The following is a 24,728-nucleotide window of genomic DNA, read 5'->3' on the forward strand; positions in this document are numbered from 1 at the left end:
AAAAAAATAAAACTATGGGGTTTTGCGTACGAAAACCACGATCTGATATGAGAACCGTCGTAATGGGGGACTCCAGAAGTTTGCACCACCTGGGGTTCTTCAACGTGCGCCTAAATCTAAATGCGCGGGTGCTTTCGCATTTTGCTCCTATCGAAATGCGGCCGCTGTGGCTGGGATTCGATCCCGCAGCCTCGCGCTTAGCAGCCGAACACCAGAGCCACTAAGCAACTACGGCGGGTCCGGGGTCCTGTCCAACGCCAGGGACAAGACACCCTCGTGCCGACGTAAGATGAACTCCTGAGTGATTGTCTTTATGTTGGCTAGAGTACAGATGTAAGACCCTGGCAAAACAGGCCGGATAGATTCGGAAAGATACCTTCTCTTTCACCAGTTCGCAACACACAAGGATAGGAAGCAAACCAATAAAATTTCTGTATATACTTACATACACAATTTAATTATATGCAGCATGCGATCCTATAGAAGCGAGGGCAAGGAAAAGAAAACCACGGCAAAGTTTTCAAGTGTCTTCAATATATGCTCTCAGCATCGTCTTCGGAAACGTAAACGTTCTTCTACAATAAATTTACACCGCTGTTTAGTATGTATTCCACAGCACTGATGAGTGACGCGCAACATTTAAGCTTACACAAAGATGACACCCGACGACTCGATGCCCGTGTCAGTCCGGCAGAAGTGATGACGCAATCTTTCGTGTCGTTTTCCCTTTTCAGGTCTAAGTGACGGAAAAGCTACCACGGCGTGCGTAATCAAACGCAAGCAAAAAGAAAGTAACATTATAAGAAAAAGTTTGCAAATTAGTATCCACTGTAGTAATCTGAGATTTTACACCAACGTTAACAAAACGACCAACTGACGAGTGTTTGTGCACCTGTTACTTTAGCAACGGGGTGCCAACTGTTCGGATTATATCTGCAGAATTTTTAATAATTTTGGCATTTCTAAAAAACTAATTCTTTCACGATTTACATGGGTTACTTATACCGTATTGAGCGCATAAAGAAAAACACCACGCGTTTCGCTAAAGAAACGATCTCTCTGCCGCGTTGGCACCGACTATACCTTCGTAGCTACTGTACGTGTCTTCCCGATCGCATATTTTCGTAGTCACTCGGGAAGATATTGCCTTTCATTGACGTCAACTGGAGGTTCAACCACCTGCCAACTTTGTTTATACATTGTTGAATCCGTCCAAATAGGCATTCAAGCACGTCATGCATTTTTACGTTAGGTGGCTGACTTCGGTACTCCCCCACTGTTAGCTTCTTTAGAAAGGTCATGATGTCAGACAGCCAATGTCAGACAGCCCTCATATTGATGACGGTTGAAAAAGCTCTTTTGTGCTTGGGTTAACAATCGCTGACGATCATCTATTATTTTGTTAGTCTTTTGTACGCGTTTTGAATATATTCATCAGCAAGATCAACTATGCATTCCAGAGACTGCTACAGTACTTCCTCTGAGGAAGCAACTGGTTTGAAATCGACATCACAAAAATACAAACAATTATTTTTTCTTCAACTAGCATAAAGGCCCATGCGGCCATTATAAAAGGGAGTTAATATAAATCGATGACAAATATAGTACACGCATTGAAACAGATAAGACATCTTAAGATAACAAAAGAGGACACAAGCAAAAATGCTAAAAGCACAACAACGCTGCACCCTAAACCTTAAAGGCACCTGTAGCCATTAAAATGCGTTATTCAATAAGCATTTACAACGCGCAGTTCAAATGGAAAATGCTTGTTAAAATAGGTACACATACCCCCAGGTACAGCATGTAACCATAAAAGAAGAACACGACCGGGAAAAATTATAATCAGTGCCAGAAAATCACTGATAACCTAGAGCAAAGCCATTTGCGCAAGCAAACTCTACGTGTGTATGTTGAAATTGTGTTTTAGTTTTGCTAAGAAATCATCATGACTTAGACCAGATATGAATTCATTTGGTAACTTATTCCAATGTTAAATCGCGAGACGCAGGGGCGACTAATATCTGGCAGACGAAATATATCTGCCTGACTAAGAGAATATTTATCAGACTAAATGCGCTGATATGGCGTTGCGATTCAAGAGAGTCGTTGTAGGGCCACAATTGCACTTAGGGTACTGCTGAAGATACTACCAGCACGTTTCGCACCTATCGAAATGCGGCTGCCGCTGCGGGGATTCGGTCCCGCAAAGTCGGGCTTAGCAGCCCAACACCATAGCTACTAAGCAACCGCGGTGGCTCGGAGGTCCTGTCCAACGACACGGACAAGACGCCCTCGTGCCGACAGAAAATGCACGCCTAAGTGGCTTTCTTTATCTTGGCTAGAGTACAAATGTAAGACCTTGGGAAAACAGGCCGGATCGATTCGGAAAGAAACGTTCTCTTTCACCACTTTGGAACACACAAGAATCGGAAGCAAACGAATAAAATTTGTATATACAGTTATACATAATATCTAATGATATGCAGCATGCGATCCTAGAGAAGCGACGCCAAGGACAAGAAAAACACGGAACAGTTTTAAAGTGTCTTAAGTATATGCTCTCATCATCGTTTTCGAAATGTATCGTAGCTTTCCACCACAGCGGTGTACAGAACCTCTGGGTTTTGGTCCATGACTGTTACCTGGGACTCCGCGAACCATATAAAGCTTTGAACCTGACGGCAAAGCATGTGCACTGATAAACCGCTGACACCCTTAACTTCGACGTTGCTCCAGATGCATTCGCGTTCAACAAGTTCCGAATGAAAGTGGTTTTCGTTTGGAAATGTTGATAAAAAGTTTCAATACAGATTGAGATATACACATGTTCGAAAAGTCGTCTACGCGCAATCGAATTCCAATGTTGAAGAGGGCCCCATAATTCTAAAGCGAATGTGTCCAGCGAGAGGGACACGAACCCTGAGTTGCCTTTTTCTGAGTTATCTGATCAGTAATCTTTGTAGAAGAGAACCCAAGTTTTATGTCATTCTATCCCTGCTCTGTGCGTGCGTAAGCACCGCATTTATTTCATATCAGTTATCTTTTATGGCTCCAATAATAAATATAACCCATGCTTACTGGAGCTTTAGGTTGTTTGAAAATTTTTAGGCAAAGCACACAGAAAAGCACCTGTTCTATCTTTCCGGAAATTTAACAACGCTAGGTAAGAGAGGAAAACATCGATCTAGGATGGTCAAATGCTGTTAGTTGTAATCCCATAAAAGCAGCTCTTGGAAAAATCAGACTTGATATTCCCTCAGTGACCTGCTAATATGTACTACAGCAAAGCTCGTCATGTGTTTGCGAGTGTCCTATTACTGGTAAACCACCGAAGCTTAGAAAGGCTTGCAGTATATAGAACAAGGTCCTGGTTTGAGGTCCTGGTTTGAAACTTAACCATACGTAATGCGCCATATAGAAAGAAATATTTCCGCAGCCGTGTCAATCGTCCAGCGCTCTCATTATAACTTGTGCCCGCCGACTCCTAATAGCGAAGATTCATACAAAACTGCATATCAAAGTAGCCATCGCAGAATTCGTGCATCCATGCAGGTGCAAACATTGCCTGAATCTAACCTGAACTTGATTTCGAGCTCGCGCATCGTCTTCGACGTGGAAGCTGTAGCCGTAACAATACCATGATTACAGTGCCAATACTGCCACTTTAAGACCTGTCTTTATTAAGTAGCTTTATTTCCCGTTTAGGCCGTTTATAGAAAATGCCCATTCGCATGTTTGACAAAAGGAAATACACCGGGGATACATCAGTGGTACATGATTTATTTGAAATGAAGCCTGCATATCCGCATTGTTCACAAGGATCTTCATCGTTTCATTCTGGGAAAGCTTTTTTCCAGAAAATTTACTGGGATCAAAGATCTTCATACACCCGCCGCTGCCACTATAAAACAAAATGAATGACATTTATGCGAACTTGAATGTTTTTCTCACCATAGAAAACTTTTATACAGCTGCAATAGGCACAACAGATCATTGCAGGACACGGCAAGAGACAGCAAGAGACGCAGAAAAGAACAGAAGGGCAACAAACCACCGGTTTTGCCGAGGGCCCCACTGTCACCTCTCTCGAAGCTTCAAAACCTGCGACTGTCTTCGACTGTCTTCAACTTTCTACTTCTTCTACTATTAGCTATGCTCGAAATGCACATGGAAGGCTGGTCCTCCAAGGCGAATGGTACGGCTTCTTACCAGGATTACCGTCTCCACGCGGCGTGTTCTCCAGAATGGTCAGGTTGAGCAATTGGGACAGCTTCGGACTCACAACTGCAACAAAGCGAAGGCGCAAGTCGCGCTGCTCACTAACAAAAAAAGTCACCCCATTGTTTTCCGTAAGGCCTCCGAAACCAAACCCACGTGCAATGACATATCGCGGTCCGTGCAACCGACATCCTTCAGTGAGACAGACGCGGTTCATTGCCCGAGATTGCCCGCCCCGTTTTAGCAACTGCGACGAGATAACCATCGGCGAGAGTTTCCACAAGAGCGCAGCACTAATTACCCAACTTCACACAAGGTGGTTGCGCATTGGAAGACGTTAACGGCCTATTTGTAACAATATAAGGTACTTGGGAGTGAAAAAAAAGAACGCGAAACAAATTATGACCGTTCGCCATGCGGTGGCGAAGAGGAAACAGATTTGTGAGTGGTGGCAGTGGCGCCTCGGGAAACGTGGCTAGAGAGCACGGTGCTAGAGAGAGCATGCCCCGTGTCGCGCATAGCGTACGATATTCGGCGTTCGAAGGCAGAGCTTCCTCGCTGGGTGTGCGGCCCATAGGAGCAACCGCCACCAACGTCACTACGCCAACACTCAAACCAACGCTCTCACAAGCTGAGCGACCACCTCGGTCGCTTTTCTCGCTGACGAACTGGTCCAGGAGCGCTGGCACTCCTGAGCCTTGCTGAACGAGCGTTCGGGAGAACGGAACCAGAGCTAGATCGCTAGCTCTGGGCCTGACACGATGGGCTGCTGTTGCGTGCTCGCAAGCATAACTCCGCCCTCAGAAAACCGGGTACGTAGAGGCTCCCATTCATCGACCACAGTGCAGGGCCAGAGCTCTACCCGGCAAAACAATGCCTCCCATATGGCCCTCCACTCCGACGCCAGTTCCGCGACGTCTTCGACACAGTGACACCTGCTTCTACAGGAACTGTAGGTTGCATGCTCCCCTTTGACTAATTCGCATATATCAGGGCAGTTTCTGGAATGTACTTCAGGAACTGCGTGTGTGTACATTCTCTATGTGCTAATTATTAGGAGCGTTAATAGAAGTCTGACGTGTGTTTGTACTTCTGCGTACTGCCTTTATCCTTTTTTGGGGTTACCTGAACCTAATGTCCATCACACCATTATCTTTCCCAAGTCTTGTCATTTATGATTTTCGATCATGAGCGTGGCCTCACAATCGGCAGGCTATATCCCCTGCAGTCATTTCATGAGGCCAGAACAGCAGTGTAAAATGGTTATTTTTAATCGCATCGATGATTACGCAACATATTGCGCAATATAAAAAGAAATGTGTGTTTATCCTGAGAATGTGTGTCGCTCGGAAATAGAGACCGCTTCTGGATTGAATATCGACATATTTGCACAGCTCAAAAGACGAGGACTGAAGGAAGAACACAACACAGGAGCTGACTTCAACTGGTCTTTATTTGCGAAATCTCCAGAACTATATACATGAGCAAAAGTAATGAAAAATAACTTTTGCATTAAGTCACACGTGAACCCCTATTAAATTACAGTCAGGTACTTGATTTCGTTTTTTGTGAGGGCAATAGACGACATGCTGATGCAAAGGTCGCCCAGCCGCTGTATCTTGTCAGCCTCCAATTTCACCAGTAAGGTGTTGTAGGTGTTTTTAAAATTATGACGTTTTTATATTCAGGGTTGCAATGGCAGTCTCTGTATGTGACCTTGCACGGCGGTATAAACATTGCGAAAATTCTCTTTCATTCGCTCATTTAACCATCTGCCTGTTTGGCCAACGTATTTCTTTCCGCAAGTCAAGGGAATTATGTAAACCGCACCTAGGACGCATGCTCCAAACCGCTTCCTATGGTTAGTATGGCAAATATTTCGTTGTTTGGCATGAGCATTCACATGCCCACAGAGCACTGATAGTTTTTCCGGGGCACAAAAAAACAACTTTAACATCTACTTTACTGCCCATCTTCCTCAATCAGTGCGAAATCTTGTGCAGTAACACAGCACAAGTGATCTGTAGAGATACTAAGTCGCAATCTAAAAACCTTAACGAGTCATCAACCGGTAGTTGATGCGTCAGGACAAGTGGCCACAAACACTCGTTGAATAGCCAAAGTGCATCTGAACAGCAGGCTAAAGACCTCGACCTTCACACACAAAAAGTAACAGAAGTCATCCACAACAGGGAAAACTTTTACAACCAGGGTGTTATCAATGCGGCTAGCAATAAGTCCGTCATAGTAAGCGAGAAAAATGTCGCTTAAAATTGATGCTATGCATGAACCAATGCACACACCGGTTTTCTTAATGTAAATGTGTTCATTTCTACAATATTTATACCGCCGTGCAAGGTCACCTTAGCATTCATTGCAGAGACTGCCATCGTGACCCTGAATTTGAAAACTGCGTCATAATTTCCAAACACCGAGAACAGCTTACACGTGAAATCCTAGAGGATGACGAGATACAGCGGTTGGGCGACCTTTGCATCAACATGCCATCTATTGCCCTCACAAAAAAAACGAAATCAAGTATCTCTTTGTGACGGAATAGGGGTTCACATGGGACTTAATGCAAAAGTTGTTTTTTATTACGTTTTCTCGTGTATGTAGTTCTGGCGATTTCGAAAATAAACATCAGCTCAAGTCAGCGCCTGTATCGTGTTGTTCCTTCAGTCCTCGTGTTTTGCGCTGTGCAAACATGTCGATAGTGAAGCACCAACTCGCCTAAGCTTCCGCATTCTTGGCTGAAACGTTTCCGCCATTATGGCATACTTGCTTCGCCGTATAAACTTTGGTTAAACAATGAATTGCACTTGCGTCGTTAACAATTCGGCTACGTATATTTTGTCGGTCTTGTAAAGAGCGCTACGTTTCCATTACTTGCTTGGCATTACAGCAAACATTAAGAAAGATTTGATTGACACTGACTCGCACGTAGGTTCAGCTTCCCCCGTGTCTTTTTAGCGCGGAATTTTAAGACAACACCATGGGTTATTTCTAAAATGCATCATAGATTGAATGTATCTAAATCTACGTTGGACATCGGTGCAAACAATCTAGTTTCTCGCCTTGTAGATACGGCGGAAAAGCGGACGCGTCAGTAGAGCACTCTTTCGCAACCTTATTCAGCGAAGCTTGGCGCTGCTTTCGTAATACAGTGGTGAAAATACATGCAGACCTGCTTATTATATACGTATAATTTCCTAGCACCAGCTCTGCTAGCTGGAAAGCTGAAGAAAGGAGAGGGACGAATAATGCGGGTGGCGCATTTCTGCAGCAATACATTCAAGCGCAGCGAGTGCTCGGTATTCTACCGAAAGAGGCGTTTAAAAGTGACTCAACATGGTAGCTACGTTACCGGACCAAAGGTTTCAGCAAAGTGAACGCAACTTGCAGAAGCATTGGCTATCAAAATGACAAAAAAATTCGGCAAAGACTATAATATGTTTGAGGCAGCGCTTACCACATTGTCATGTGTTTTCCGTGACCTTAAATTTCTGTATTGCTTTGTTTTTCTCAATGCTTTTCTCCCATGTAATCAAGAAAAAGAAATACTTCAGTGGCAGCGCTGAGATAACGTGTCTGCATGCCATGCTGTGGTCCATTGCTCGATTTCCCGTCGCAAAGTACATTTTTCCCTGATGTATTCTGTTATTTTATCTCCTTATTTTGTTTTTCCGCAGTGTCGGTGAATTCGAGAATACATTTACCCCACTTAGATTCCTCACTGGGAACTTAGAATAGCAAATGAGAGCAAGCAACACGTCCTCAAGGCCGCTCGGCACCCAGGTCTAATGCATCTTCAGGTCATATGTATAACTACTTTTCAAGCGAAAGCTCTGATCCTGGAGGTGCAAATCTCAAGGTCAATCTCTGCGCGCGTTTGGCCTTCAGCCGCCTGCTCGCACCTGTGAAGGTGTGACGTCACATCACGTGATCCGCTTCGGAGAGGCTTCACAGCTGTGCTGGCTCCAGCATCGCCGCTGTGTACCACGGGACCAGGCGAGCGTTTAAAAGGCTAAATATCGTCCGACGGAGAGTAAACACACGCACACGGCATGTCACGTTAGGGAGAACAACAGCTTCTATACTTTGACTCAGCGTGCACGAATACTCAAAACTTTCGAGTAAGGAATCGAATGGTGTCCTATTCGATTCGGTCTTCGAAACGAATAGTCAGTATATGTATATGCGAATATTTTTCTAATAGTTCTCGAATATTTCAAAACGTCAACTGCGCCTAATTAAACATAAAACTGGAGCGAAAATGCGGTCACTTCTACGCCCGTTGGCATGGTATGGACGTAAAACATAAGAACTTGCGTAGTGGAACAGGGTACGTAACTTACGTAGACTGCTCCACTACGCAAGTTCTCGTGCTCGCCGAGAAGCACTGAAGAAGCGTGTATAACCATGCTCAACACTGCTTTCGCTTGCCTAACTAGGTTCAAGCAACGTTGAATCTCACACACATTTTTTTCTTTTTTCTCTACAATACTATTACACCGCTGTTCTGTATATACTCCGCAGCACTTTTGAGCGCACGATTTAAGTTTACACAAACATAGGACCCAACGATTCGATGCCCGTGTCAGTCCGGCAGAAGTGATGACGCAATCTTTCGTGTCGTCTTGCCTTTTTAGATCTAAGTGACGGAAAAGCTTCCACGACATACGCAATCAAACGCAAGCAAAAAGAAATAAATATTATAAGAAAAAATTTGCAAATTGGTGCCTGCTGAAGCAATCGGAGATTTCACACTAATGTTAACAAAACGACCGACTGACGAGGGTTTCTGCACCTGCTACTTTAGCCCCTGGGTGCCAACTGTTCGGATTATATCCGCATAATTTTTACCTAAGTTTTGCATATCTAAAAACTAATGCTTTCACTCTTTACATGCGTTACTTGTACCGTATTGAGCACAAAAGAAAACACTACGCGTTTCGCTGGAAAAACGATCTCTCTGCCGCGTTGGCACCGACTATACCCTCGTAGTTACTGTACGTGTATGACCGATCGCATATTCTCGAAGTCTCACGAGAAGATATTGTCTTTCATTGACGTCAATTGCAGGTTCAACAAGCTGCCAACTTGGTTTATACCTTGCTGAATTCATCCAATAGGCATTCAAGAACGTCATGCATCTTTATGTTAGGTGGCTGACTTCGGTACTCCCCCGCTGTTAGCTTCTTTACAATGGTCATGATATCAGACAGCCAATGTCAGACAGCCCTCATATAGTTGACGGTTGAAAAACCTCTTTTGCGTTCGGGTTAACAATTCCTTACGATCATCTAATATGATGATCGTTAGGAATTGATCGATAGGAAATGATCGTTAGGATGATCGTTAGGGGGGGGTGTGACTCCATAAATTTGCACCCCCTGGAATTCTTCAACGTGCACCTAAATCCAAGTACGCGGGTGTATTCGCATTTCCATCCTATCGAAATGCTGCCGCCGTGGCTGGGACTCCATCCCGCAATCTCGCGCTTAGCAGCCCAACACCATAGCCACTAAGCAACGTCGGCGGGTCGGGGTACCTGTCCAGCGTCACGGACAAGACACCCTCGTGACGACGCAAGATGAACTCCTAAATGGTTGTCTTTATGATGGCTAGAGTGCAGCTGTAAGACCTTGGGAAAACAGGCCGGACAGATTAGGAAAGAAACCTCCTCTTTCACCATTTTGCAACACACAAGAATCGGAAGCAAACCAATAAAATTTTGATATACACTTACACATACCATTTAATGATATGCAGCGTGAGATCCCATAGAAGCGACGGCAAGGAAAAGAAAATCATGGCACAGTTTTAAAGTGTCTTCAATATATGCTCTCAGCATCGTTTTCGAAACGTAGCGCAGCTTTCAAACACAGCAGAATACAGCAAAGCATTCGGGTTTTAGACGATGACTCCGCGAACCACCTAAAGCTTTCAAACTGATGGAAAGGCGTTTGCACTGATCTTCGAGGCTGCTCCAGATACATTGGCTTTCGGCCTGTTCTGAATGAAAGTGGTCCTAGATTAGAAATGTTTATAAAAACATTCACGACAGGTTGAGAGGTACACGAGTTAAAAAGTCGTCTACGTGGAATCGAATTCCAATGTCGAAGCGGGCCCCATTAATTCTAAAGCGAGTGTGCCAAGCGAGAGTGACACGAACCCTGAATGACCTTTTCCACGGCTATCTGATCGGTAATCTTTGTAGAAGAGAACACAAGGTTTATGTCATTCTGTTCGTGCTCTCTGCATAATCACCGCATTTAGTTACCTTTAACCCCATAAAAACAGCTCTTGGAAAAATCACATGATAATCTCTCACTGAGCTGCTGATCTGTACCGCACCAAAGCACCTCACGTGTTCGCGAGTGTCCTATTGCTGGTAAACCAGCAAACCTTAGAAAGGCCTGCTGTATGCAGAACAAGTTCCTTGGTTGAGACCCAACGTTCCGTAATCCGTCTTACAGAGAGAAATCTTTCTGCAGCCGCTTATTGCATAGGTGTCAATAGTTCATCGCTCTCGTTATAGCTTGTGCCCGCTAGTTCCTAATAGGGAAAATTCATACGAAAGCACACATCGAAGTAACCATTGCCGAATGCCACCATCGATGCAGGTACAAACATTGCCTACATCTAACCTAAACTTGGAAATATCAGACATGACAATACCTCAATGACCTGCTGATTGGCACCCACACTAACCACGTCACGTGTTTGCGAGTGTCTTATTAGCGGCAAGCCAGTGAAGATTTGAAAGGCCTGCAGAATGTAGGACTAAATCCTGGTTGGAGACATAACGTTACGTAATCCACCGTACACAGGTAAATATATCCGCAGCTGTTTATTGCATAGGTGTCAACAGTTCATCGCTCTCGTTAAAGCTTGTGCCCGCCGGTACCTAACAGAGAACATTCATGTAAAAACGCACATCGGAGTAGCCATCGTAGAATTCATATTTCGATGCAAGTGCATACATTACCTTAAGCTAACGTAAACTTGGTTTCGAGCTAACGCATCATCTTCGACGTGGAAGTTTTAGCCTTAACATTACCACATTTACAATACTAATACTGCCACTTTAAGACCTGTCTGCATTAAGTCGCTCACGGAAATCAGAGGTCAGTAAGTTTTCCTTGCTACGTTCAGCTTTACTTTCCATTTAGGCCGTTGGTACAAAATGCTCATTCGCATCTTTGACAAAGGCCACAACGCCAGGATATCTTTACTGGTAGATCACTCACATAAAATGAAGTGTTGATATCCACATTACTTCACAAAGGTCTTGATCGCTTCGTTCTGGGAAAACTTTCTCGCAGGAAATTTATTAGGCGTCAATAATCCTCATACAACAGGCGCTACCACCACAATACAAAATGAATGACATTTGTCAGAACTTGAATGTTTTTCTTACCGTAGATCATCATATACCCCCCGCAAATTTTTCTACACCTGCAAGAGGCACAAGAGACAATCGAAGGAGACGGCAAGAGACCCCAAGGGCTAGAACTCAAGCGACGCAAAAAAGACAAGAAGCGCAACTAAGCGTCGGTTTCAGCGTGGACCCCGCTGCCACCTGTTTCGAGCCTTGAAAATCTACTTTCTTCTATTCTTCTTCTACTGTAATCTACTTTCGCAATGCACATCGAAGGCCAGTCGAAGAAGGCCAAAGGTACGCATCCCTACCAGAACATACCCTCTACATGCGGCGTGTTTTCCAGAATGGCCAGGTTGAGCACCTCGGAAAGCTGAGGACTGAAAACTGCAATGAGACGAAAGCGCAAGTAGCGTCACTCACTGTCATGAAAAGTAACTCCGTCGTTATCCATGACGCCTGCTATACCACATCGACGTACTGTGACAGACTGAGCCCAGAGCAACGGGCATCGTGCAGTGAAACAGACGGGTTTCAATATCCGTGATTCCCTGCCCCTTTTTAACAACTGCGACAAGATTACCATCGGCGGGAATTTAGACCATTGCAATACTAATAACCTAACTCCACACAAGGTGGTTGCGCATCGGAAGACGTTAAGGACCTATTTGTAGTACCACATGGTACGTGGGAGTGCAAAATAAGAACGCGAAATAAGTTATGACAGTGCTTCGTGCGGTGGCGAAGAGGAAACAGATTTGTGAGCCGCGGTAGTGGCGACTCGGGAAGCATGGCTCGAGAGAGCATGGCCCGTGTCGCGTACAGTGTGCGAGATTCGGCGTTCGAAGGCAGAGCTTCCTCGCTGGCTGTCCGGACCCTAGGAACAGCCGCCACTCACGTGACTACCCCAGCACCCGAACCAACGCTGTCACAAGGTGAGCGTCTACATCGGTCGCTTTTCTCGCTCAAGAACTGGCCCAGGAGGGCTGGCACTCCTGAGCCTTCCTGAAGAGCGTTCTGGAGAGTGGAACCAGCATTATCTCGCTGGCTGTGGGCCTGACACGATGAGCTTTGTGCTCCCAAGCATAACTCCACCTTCAGAAAACCGGGTGTGAAGAGGCTCCCATTCATCGACCATGGCACAGGGCCACCTGAGCTCTAGGCTGCCAGACAACGCCTGCCGTATGGTCATGCTGTCTGGCGCCAATTCCCCGACGTCTCCCACACGGTCACACCTGCTTCTACAGGAACTGTAGGCTGCATGCTTCCCAATGACTAATTCGCATATATCCACGCACCCTCTGGAATGTAGTTTAGGAACTACGTAGTACGTGTACATTTTCTGTGTACTAAGTATTATTTTTGTCGAATAGAAGTCTGACCTGTGTTTGCATTTCTGCGTAGTGCCTTTATCCTTTTTTTGGGTGATCCTGAACCTAATGGCCTCACACTGTTATCACTCCCAAGTCTTGCCATTTATGATTTTCTATTACTATCGTGCCCTCCCAATCGCCAGATCAATCTTCTGGTGCATGACCGAGTGTAATGAAGTGAAGGCGAGGCAGATTAAACATACATTTGGCCACCTGTTTCATTTGTGTAGCCGCTTGCGTTCGAGAGCGAGAGGCAATAAAGCAACAAGTGAATGATATGCTACACAATGTAATGATCCAGGTGTCTAACAGTTTGTGGGCATCTCCAGAAGTGTTAGTGATGGATGGCGTTTGGGCGTGGATTGTTGCCGCCTGCATAAAATCACGACAGACGTATCGTTCCTCCGTCACATAGGCGATGCATTGGAACATCTCTGGAATGCCAAGTATTTTTGTCCATGAATATGCAGGCTGATTACTGGCAAACTATTGTCGACGAGAGCGATCGAGAGCAGAATGCATTTATTACATCCGACAGCCTGTATAAGTTGACGGTCGTGCGCTTTGGTCCGTTCGGCACCCGTAATTTTCCCGCGGGTAAAGGACGTGGTATTGGCTTGCTTGAAATGACGAACCCTTTAGTCTACCTGGCCTATTTGGCCTCATCCTTCGACGACCGGCTTGCGCGGATTGATCGTCGTGAGCCCCAACTCATGTGGCGTTCACTCTGAAGCTGGGAATGTAATAGATTGTTGTAATCCTATTGATGAATCTCGAAGTTGATAGACTCAGCTTACAGATATAAATGTCATCTTGCTAACGAAAACTTAAGCCGTTCCTCATTATGACATGTCTTGATTCCGCTTTGATTCTCCAGTCTGCTGTCATTGTGAACTTTCTGCAGGTGCTACCAAAAAGCTAGTACGCATATTTTTTGTGTGCAAATTGCAGGCGCCTTGTCAATGCATGTTTCAACGTCACCAGCCTACTCATTCATTGTTTGAAGGCAGACGACGACTTCGAGTGGGAAATGCCGAAGGCCATAGCAGTGCGACTGCTCAAACAACCAAGATGTGCACTCGCACATGTCAACCAAGATGCCAATACCAAGTTTCACACATTGTGGGCGCCAGTGGCTGGTAATGTTAACACAAATAAGCACTTCAATCAATCAATCAATCAATCAATCAATCAATCAATCAATCAAGTTTTATTTTCGCCGCAGACAATACATTGTTACTGCGAAAATAGGGGGCCAGAGAAAAAAGCTGCATCTGTGCAGCTTGACTAAGCTCTAGCCACCCGTACAACAGCAGTGACACGACGATTTATTATCTTGATTCAGTTATATAAACATATCATCAAATAAACGATCAGGCAGTCCGATCACAAATGACAACTACGCGAACAATTAGAAGCATAAGCAGTTTCAATAAAGTCAAACAAACAGGTCAAATAAGGTTTTGTTAGTAAGGGCCAGAACGTTCACACCTTTCCGGTCTAGCTCATTTAGTGTAGTTGCCAGGGCGTAGTCAAGTTTTTCTTTCCCATAATGGGTGCGCGAGGAGGGAACGTAGTATGGCGGTTGATATCGGAATGGGTAGGAAATTGTATTTTTCCTGAGATTTGATAATTCTTGGAATAGTTCCGCCCTACCTAATGTGGCGTTTTTATAGGTTCTTAATAATTTGTATTTGTATATATCGTGGATTTTTAGAATTTTATGTTTGTGAAAGAGTGGTTCTGTGTGTTCTAAAAACGAGGAATTTTCTATTGATCTAAGTGCTTTTTTCTGAATAAGGAAGAGTTTCTGCAAGTTGAATGCTGTCGTGTTTCCCCATATTAGCATGCAGTAATGTAAGTGAGAGTTAAAGAGGGCAAAATATAACATCTTTTTAATGCTGACTGGAAAAGTGCGACGGTTCTGGCTTAATACACCGGCGGCTCTACTTAATTTTGGTAATAAAGTTTTCACATGTTCATTCCAAGACATGTTTTCTGAAAAAATGACACCTAGAATTTTAACAAACTTCTCTATTTTAATTTTGAATGGCCCGAGAGCAATATGGTCGTCTATATTTTCTAAGGTACCTGGGGTGCGAAACAACACACACTTAGTTTTTGACTCATTAAGAATTAGCCTATTGTTCTGGCACCAAATCAGCAAGTTGTGACAGAACTCCCTTCCCTTTTGTCTTACAGTATCAATGTTTTTTCCCTTAACGAGCACCGAGCAATCATCGGCATAAATAACATATCTACAATCCTGATATATTTTTACAATGTCATTAATATAGAAAAGAAAGAGAATTGGTCCCAGTATACTACCCTGTGGAACTCAAAATTTAATAGACCGTAGGTGAGATTTATGCTTATTTAGTTCGACGTATTGATGGCGCGCACTCAAGTAAGATTTAATAAGTTGTAGTGTTGTGCCACGAAACCCATAATGCTCTAATTTATGTAACAATATCGGATGGTTGACTCGATCGAAGGCTTTGCTAAAGTCTAAGAGTATACCCAATGTCATTAACTTATTTTCAAAATTGTTTAATATTTCTTCCTTCTGAGCTAGAAGTGCTGTCTCGGTGCAGCGTCCCTTTCTGAAACCAAATTGGTAGTCCGTTAAGAGGTTATATTTTCTAGTAAATTTCTCAATGCGAGATATAATCACTTTCTCGAGTCCCTTAGAGAATACAGGCAAGATTGACACAGGGCGATAATTACCTAAACAATTTTTGTCACCATTCTTGTAGATTACTGAAACTCTTGCTACCTGCATGTTGTTTGGAAAAATCCCCGTTGAAAGAGAGACGTTATATATGTGTGTAAGCGCTGGCGCAATTAAATCTATGACGTATTTGATTGGTTTGATTTCTAGATCATCTACATCACGGCTACGGCTATTTTTAAGCTCCTGATATAATGTTCTTACTTCAGCGATGGATGTAGGCAGTAAGTACATTGTGTGGAATAATCTCGGAATATGATTAGCAGCTTCATGACAGTATGTACTGGTGCCAATTTCAACAAAGAAATCGTTAAAAAGGTTAGCTAGTTCCTTTCCACCAACCTTTTTGTTATGTATAACAAGGTTGTCAATCGTGGCATCCTTAGTGCTCTTGTTTAAAACCTCGTTAATTATCCTCCACACTTTGCCGCTATCACGCAAGCAATTGTTGTCAAATACACGCTTGTAATATTCGCTTTTTGATCTTTTTATATCTTTATTCAACCTATTTCGAAACTTTGTGGAACCGTTGTGGAACTGGCCCCTGGACTACACGGCTACAGTGAACCACGAAATGCTGGTTTATAAATACCAGTAATTGGAAATTTTTCGTATGTCGGCACCGCTGTGCAGTCTTGAGAGCCCGTTTTATAACGAGCAATTTGATTGAGCTAATATTCAAAGCAATTGTACATTATTTTTTTGAAGGGGGGGGACAGGAGGGGGGAGCTTTCTTTAGCGTCTCACCACACTCGAAAATTATCGGTTAGATCAAGACGCGCCTGCATGTGTTTCTAATATCCAATGTGTTGTCACAGATTCAGTAGCGAGAGAGCGTTATCTGATCAGATTGCGTGCATGAAGCGAATACAGGCGCTCATTTTTCGTCACATTAGAGGACTCGAGACTGCGTTGCAATGTATGAGCATTCCAATCTGACGAACCGGCGCCTCCGTAGATCCGAAACGAATCCGTAGGTCACATTCAGAGAAAGCACTACTTTGCGTGCAGCCATCGTTGTGCTTTTAGTGTTTTCTTTCCCAGCGCAAGCTCGCCTTTATGAGTTATATTCGTGACTCACTCTTTCGGAACTGCCTTGCTCTTCACATCACTACATCTTGAAAGTATAGACGTGCTACATCTTCATTGAGTAAATACTGCGAACTGGAGTAGGACTTTGGGTGGTGTGTGCGATTACAAATTTACCGCCACAATTTATTTTTCTGAACGTACTTCTTAAATTAGGGGGCTTGAAAACACAGCAACTTTCTATTAACTGGAGGTGTCAATAATACAGAAAATATAAATGCTTATTAGTCGGTTTTCACCTCACGGCAAGGAACTTCAATAAATATGTCCGTATAACTAAAAGCCTTGTAAGGAAGAAGAAGTGCGCCGTGCCGAGCTCCACAGTCGGATCGCCAGCGCTACTCAAGTGGGGCTCGGGCTAGACGCTGTTCCTGGTGTGACTGGCTAAGCCTACGCTGTTGCGTCTTCTTGTCCGCGTCCTTCGTGTCGTCCACAGCCGTGTCGGACTTCTTTGCCATAATTGGTGGAGGTTTGCTGGGTCTCCTGCAATCCTGGAATTGCGCAGCCGGACTCTCCCTGCCATCATGACCACCGAAAGCACCACGAGCTTACCACCACCTGCTCCCCAGTCTACCGTATGCCCCGGCACGTTCCGCCAGCGGGACCCTCCTATCTTCAGCGGCACTGACGATCACGAGGTTGATGACTGGCTGTCATCATACGAACGCGTCAGTCGCAACAACAAATGGGATGACATCACGAAATTGACCACATTCCCTTTCTACCTCACCGGAATTGCCCACTTGTGGTTTCGGAACCACGAAAGCGAAGTCCCAAGTTGGGCAGTGTTCAAGACAAAGTTCAGCGAGGTCTTCGGCCGCCCTGCTGTTCAAAAGCTTCGTTCCGAACAGCGTCTGCAGTCGCGCTCTCAGCAGCCTGGTGAGAACTTTACCAGCTACATCGAAGATGTCATCGACCTCTGTAAACGCGTCGATGCATCCATGTCTGAGGGCAATAAAATCAAGCATATCATGAAGGGTATCGACGAGGATGCGTTTCATATGTTCATTTCAAAGAGCCCCTCTACTGTTGCCCAAGTTATTGAACTGTGCCAAAGCTATGACGAGCTCCGCCGTCAACGCCTCCTCACCCGCCGTCCTGTTCCCCATCAGCAATCGTTGTCCGGCTTGACCTCTCCTTTTCCAGATGCCCCCCTCCTCTCGCAAATCAAGGCTTTCGTCCGGGAAGAAGTTGCTCGCCAGCTCTCCCTCATCTCAAACCCACCAGAGTCAAGTTCGTCCCTTAGTCCGACACCTACGACACGTTATAGAAGAACAAGTGTCCGAGGTCCTTCCTCTGGAACGGGCGCCTCAACTCACCACCCCATTCACTTACGCCGACGCCGTCGCACGACCACGACCACCGACCTTCAGGGCTCCGCCTCCGATGCCTAGCCCTGTTTTTACCCCCACGCCGCCACGACCTCCAGTCCATCGAGTAATTAATCTCTGGAGTACAGCGGACAATCGGCCCATCTGCTATTCGTGCGGTATTCCCGGTCACGTTGCACGCCTGTGCCGCCGCCGTCCACTTCATCCACGTGACGACCCACGCACAGCCGCGTACGACCATCCGTTGCCTTACGCTTATGACCACGATTTACCCCTTCCCCGCCCAAGCTTTCGCCAAGTTTCTGACCGCCGTTCTCCTTCTCCTCGTCGTCGCTCGCCCTCCCCGATGCATCGACGTCCCTCTCCTGCTGACACGGAAAACTAAGTGGCGCAGTTCCTGAGGCAAGAACTGCGTCATCGCCGCAATGCTTAAGCCCTCTTCTTTCGCCGCCTAACGTTATTGATGTCGCTGTTGAAGGTGTCTCTGTGCTCGCCCTCATTGATACAGGTGCCGCCATATCTGTAATTGCCGAAAAAATTTGCCGCTCAATACGAAAAGTCACGACGCCCTTCTTCGGTCCTTTACACCGCACGGCCACAGCACAGCACGTCCAGCCGGTGGCTGCGTGCACCGCCACACTTGAAATTCAAGGACTGCTCTACACAGTCGAGTTCATCGTTCTTCCCCACTGTTCCCACGATATTATTTTAGGTTGGGATTTTCTCTCCCGTCACCAAGCTGTCATTGATTGCTCCCGTGCAGAAGTCGCTTTCTCTTCGCTTGGCAATGCCATATCTGATGACGTTTCGCTTTCCTGCACCAAGTTCTCCCTCACTGACGAAATCCAAATACCTCCACACGCATCCGTTCTGGCACCTGTATCCTGTTCCGTTGCCTCCGACGCTACTGTACTGTTCACACCTTCGACTGCTTTCGTTCATCGCCACCTCTCACCACTCCCAACTGCGCTGCTTGGCCTTCAAGCTGGCGCGACTCACCTTCCTGTATACAATTACTTCCCATTCCCGATTACGTTGCTTCGCGGTGAATCTCTCGGCACTGTGGAGCCTCGCGAGACCATTACCACGTTGCAACTTCCTTTTGGATCGTCAGAGGTCAACACCCTCTACTGTAGTCCCGTGACTGCCACATCGCCTGAAGACGTTTTCAACCATGTCATCGACAATGCCTTAAACCCCAAGCAACGCCATGACCTTCTTCGTCTCCTCGAGAAATTGCGCCCTGCTTTTGACAGCCATACCACTTCTCTGGGCCGAACGACGACTGTATGTCACCGGATTGACACCGGTTCTCACTCACCGCTACGGCAGCGACCATACCGCGTATCGTCGACCGAACGGCGCGTCATTGATGAGCAAGTAGGTGACATGCTAAAGCGTGGTGTCATTGAACCATCCGACAGCCCATGGGCATCGCCAGTAGTTTTAGCTAAAAAGAAAGATGGCTCGATCCGCTATTGTGTGGATTACCGTCGCCTAAACAAAATAACCCGAAAGGATGTTTATCCATTGCCGCGGATCGACGACGCCCTAGACTGCTTACAAGGCGCAGAGTTCCTTTCCTCCCTCGATCTGCGCTCTGGTTATTGGCAGGTGCCTATGGCTGCAGACGATAAGCCTAAAACTGCTTTCATCACACCAGATGGCCTATACGAATTTCGTGTGATGCCATTCGGTCTTTGCAACGCGCCCGCGACTTTTGAGCGGATGATGGTCACTATTCTCCGAGGCCTCAAATGGAACACGTGCTTGTGTTATTTGGATGATGTAGTAGTGTTTGCACCAGATTTTCCTACTCGCCTTCATCGCTTGGAGCAGGTTTTACGCTGTCTCAGTGACGCTGGCCTGCTATTAAACCTGAAAAAATGCCACTTTGGCGCACGCAAGCTGACAATTCTCGGACATGTCGTGTTGAAGGACGGCGTTCTCCCTGATGCCGCTAAGCTCCGTGCTGTTACAGGAATACCGAGGCCAACGACACTAAAACACTTGCACAGTTTCATTGGCCTCTGCTCGTACTTCCGCTGCTTTATTCGAAATTTCGCTTCGATTATGGCACCACTGACAGAGCTTCTTCGAGGAGACCCCAATATTTCCTCATGGTCCCCGGCTTGCGATGATGCCTTTGCGACGCTACGTCGCCTGCTCACAACACCACCTATACTACGCCATTTCGATCCAACTGCTCCCACGGAAATCCATACGGATGCTAGCGGTGTTGGTCTTGGCGCTGTGCTCGCCCAGCGAAAGCCCGGCTGGCAAGAATATGTTGTTGCTTACGCGAGCCGCACTCTGAAGAAAGGTGAAGCCAAATATTCCGTCACGGAAAAAGAATGTCTCGCGATCATCTGGGCCATCACAAAATTGCGCCCATACCTGTACGGCCGGTCCTTCGATGTCGTTACCGATCAGCACGCACTTTGCTGGTTGTCGTCTCTCAAGGATCCCTGCGGCCGCCTAGCCCGGTGGGCACTGAGACTCCAAGAGTACGATATCAGGGTTGTCTACCGCTCAGACAAGAAGCACGCCGATGCCGATGCTCTTTCGCGCTCGCCTGTCCACGCCGACATTGTCAGTGTGTCCGTCCTAGACGACCCACATCTCCCATTCGCTTCTATCGACATGGCGTTGGAGCAGCGCAAGGACTCGTGCATTTCATCTTTGATAGATTACATCTGTAATTCACGTGCACGCCCACCATCCCGAGCGTTACGCCGACAAGCTTCGCACTTCGCCATCCGCGACGGAATTGTCTATCGCCGTAACTACAGCTCCGACGGCCGCAAATGGCTGCTTGTAATACCTCGGCAGCTCCGCACTGATGTATGCGCCGCTTTCCACGCGGACCCTCAGTGCGCACACGCTGGTCTCTTCAAGACCTACACCAGACTACGTCATAGGTTTTATTGGCGTGGTATGTACACATTTGTGCAAAAGTACATGCACAGAATTTCAACGCTGGAAGCCTGATCCATGCCGCCCTTCTGGACCAATGCAACCTTTGCCATGCCTTTCGCGACCCCTTGACCGGGTTGGGATAGACCTCTACGGGCCTCTGCCATACAGAGCTGCTGGCAGTCGCTGGGTCATTGTAGCTGTAGGCCATCTCACGAGGTAAGCAGAAACGGCCGCTCTGCCAGCCGCGACGGCTCGTCACGTTGCCTCCTTCCTCCTTCAACGCTTCGTTCTACGTCACGGCGCTCCCCGCGAACGCTTGAGCGACCGCGGCCACGTCTTTCTCGCCGATGTCGTTGAAGAACTTCTCGCTGAATGCCGCATTATTCATCGCTGTACCACCGCATATCACCCGCAAACAAACGGATTGACAGAGCGCTTTAACCGAACTCTTGGCGACATGTTTTCGATGTATCTCGCCTCCAACCACACCAACTGGGACCTCATCCTTCCCTATGTCACGTACGCATACAACACGGCACCCCAGTCAACGACAGGCTTTTCTCCGTTCTTTCTTCTATATGGCTGCCAACCCTCATTTCCCATTGACACTATTTTCCCTTACCGTCCCGACTTATCAGAGGGTACACCGGTTTCCGAAGCCGCCCGGTATGCAGAAGAATGTCGGCAACTAGCTCGCTCCCTTACAACGCAAGAACAAGCGCTACAGAAATTTCGTCATGACGACGGGCGCCCCCACCACCAGTTTTCGCCTGACGCTCTTGTTTGGTTGTGGGTGCCTCCTACTTCGACACAAGGTGTCTCCTCCAAGTTTGTATCCCGATACCATGGACCTTACCGGGTTCTACGCCAAACTTCTCCGGTGAACTACGTTATCGGACCTCTGACGCCCCCTATGGACCTGCGTCGCCGAGGCCGCGAAATTGTGCACGTAGATCGGCTCAAGCCGTATCACGAGCCCTTCGTCCTCACGACGCCTTAGGCCTCCTGTGCGGCTCCCTCTTCAGCGAGGGGGGAAGTTGTAAGGAAGAAGAAGTGCGCCGTGCCGAGCTCCGCAGTCGGATCGCCAGCGCTACTGAAGTAGGGCTTGGGCTAGACGCTGTTCCTGGTGTGACTGGCTAAGCCTACGCTGTTGCATCTTCTTGTCCGCGTCCTTCTTGTCGTCCACAGCCGTGTCGGACTTCTTTGCCATAGCCTATTCGCTTGACAACGTTTCGTCTCAGTACCCCATTTGCAAGCTGATACCGACTTGAAGTTGGTTCGTATCGTGGGCCCTTGACGTATGTCCAACCATCAAACAAATAGTTATTCGGAATGTTTCATTTCAGGAAGACATGTTACCCTCCAGCCCTACACTTCGGTTTCAAACACGCATAAGAGGAAAGTGCTGCGTGAGGAGCGACGTTAGTCCAAACCCACGAGCTACCGTGACTCACTTCACCTATAGCGCTGTCATTTACGGTTAGATAGGAAATGTGGATTTTAAATGGGCGCATCATGAATAAGAAAAGAGCTCGGCGAGAATGGCGATATCGGCTCTTTGGTCGGTCATCATAGAAACGTGTCTGTACAGCTCAACAAAACAAGGACACAAAAAGAAGCGCTTGTCTTCGTCTTCGTTTCTCGAAGAGAATGACAAGCGTAACAGAAGAAGCGGGCGTGCAAGATCACACCTAAAGCCGAAAGTATATTCAGAGGAAATGCAGTATGCTGCTGTCGACAAAAAAGTGATGAATAATAAGCGGTGTTGTTGAGCGAGGCTGTAGACCGACAACCACCACAGTCACCACAGACAGGACCACTCTCCTATCCCGGTGATCGGCTGAAATGTACAGCGACAGCATGTCAACTAGCGTTTAATTGATATTTCATTAAGGTCGTTGCGTACTTGTGTCAAGCCCGAGTGAGTAGTGTAAGATATGACAGTGGAGAGAAAGCGTTGAGGCAAAGTTCGCGAAAGTACTTGAGGATAGCCATATTGAACGTCAACGCTGTGTTGAAGAAAGCCTGCTACTTCAGTTGCTCAGGTCGTCAGAAAGGCTTGAGCGGTAGCATACCGTTGGGAGTATTTGGTAACTACAGCAACAGACACACGCTTTGAGAAAAGAGACAGAGGAAAGAGGCCCAGTGAGCTGGACGGCCTTTTGGAGTTTTGGCATATTTTGAAAAATGAATGTGGGGAAGTATGCCGCACCAAATAGTGTGTGCCAACATAACTGAATCAGCGTGGTCATACTTGCTCTACACGCCATGGTGGCCTGCCACCAGGACATCATGCAGTTGCGGCGATGACAGTGTACATTGGGTGCTTGAGAATAAAAACGAGCACATCAGAGACGTCCGAGGGACGTTTCTACGGTACAAAAGCACATGCCCCCCCCCCCCACGAGCATCCCTCCAGAAAAGAACACAAAAATAAGCTTACGAATAGGGGCATCAGAAGATCGAGTACTACAGCGCATGTTCATCTTGTTCAACATAACGTCAGCGTTTCATTGAGCGTTTATTTCTGAGAAAATGCATTGGTTACGTTTATGTGCATCACAATGGCGGGCGTAATCATGCAAAAATTGACAGCATTTCATTAGAGGGTGCCCGAATACTCTGTGTAGATTACGTACGACAATAATATCAAGAATGCAACATTATTAGATCATATATTTCGAAAACACGTTCACTTATCAATGCACTGTAGTAAACAGGATGTACCTGCGCAGTATAGCTGTGGAAGGCGCAAATAATGAACAGCATAAAGTATATACTGCCTGGTAGGTCTGTAGTAAAGTGGATAGACCGTTCGCGTCTTGGCATCAGGATAAGGTTGCTCCTGAAGACAGAAAGTCTAGTTAACAATTACGTCGGCCAATTGGCTCTCGCCGCTTAGAAATCCCGCATAGGTCGCGATGAGGCCACGACGACACGCCACTGTACGCCAACAAATAAAGACAACTTTTTTAAAGTGAAGCTTTCTTTGCGTTTCTCTTCGACTTTTCCACTTGTGCTGTTGTTGTCTTGCACGCCTTGTCGAGAGGAGCTCAGAGCGTGCATATGCATGGTAGGAGCACGGAAAAGCGTAACGGCGGCTCATGAAACTTGTTTGGACCTTTCCATCACTTCAAATGTGCACAGTGCCCTCTAGAGCTCCCTGTACGTCGTCACATTAGCCTCTTGATAGCTGTAATTATGCGTGACCCCCGCAAAAAGCATTGCAGAAATTGCAGCGCTTACCTTTATCCTAACATGCAAGTCCTGAAGAGAGGTAGGTAGAATTGTAGATAGGGAGCAGGGAGAAGAGGCAGAGAGTGGGTAGAACCGGGGTATTCGCGCTCCGAGTGAATAATACCCTTGCCATTCTTAGCTCTCAGTTCTCATACGGGGGGAAGTACCGGGCAGGGAAAAGACGATGTGAGGAGATAACGAAACTCGGCTACTGTAGACACGACGGCGGTTGCGGGCAAACTGAGGGCACGGTACTGTACCTTTCTGCTACTTCTAAAAAATAAGCACCATGCATATTTGTCAAGTGGACAACTGACGTAGGGCGTGCAGACAAAATGCCGCAAATAATTACCGTAGGGTATAGGTGACACTACTGAAGTGCTCGAACGTCAAATCAACACTTATGTGCCCGCCGCGGTAGCTTGACGGCTATGGCATTG

At 46.5% G+C, this 24,728-nt stretch overlaps 1 long non-coding RNA gene across 2 annotated transcripts in view; it reads left to right on the plus strand.

The window, feature by feature from the left end:
* The first annotated feature begins 11,710 nt into the window (after positions 1-11,710).
* LOC142591192 (uncharacterized) overlaps positions 11,711-24,728 on the plus strand; it is a 39,146-nt gene continuing 26,128 nt past the window's right edge. For both annotated transcript variants that reach the window (XR_012830383.1, XR_012830384.1), the window contains exon 1: positions 11,711-12,543. This is a non-coding gene — a long non-coding RNA (uncharacterized LOC142591192). The remainder of the gene's footprint in view (positions 12,544-24,728) is intronic.

This window comes from Dermacentor variabilis, chromosome 8 (assembly GCF_050947875.1).
Source record: "Dermacentor variabilis isolate Ectoservices chromosome 8, ASM5094787v1, whole genome shotgun sequence".
NCBI classification, from domain to species: domain Eukaryota; kingdom Metazoa; phylum Arthropoda; class Arachnida; order Ixodida; family Ixodidae; genus Dermacentor; species Dermacentor variabilis.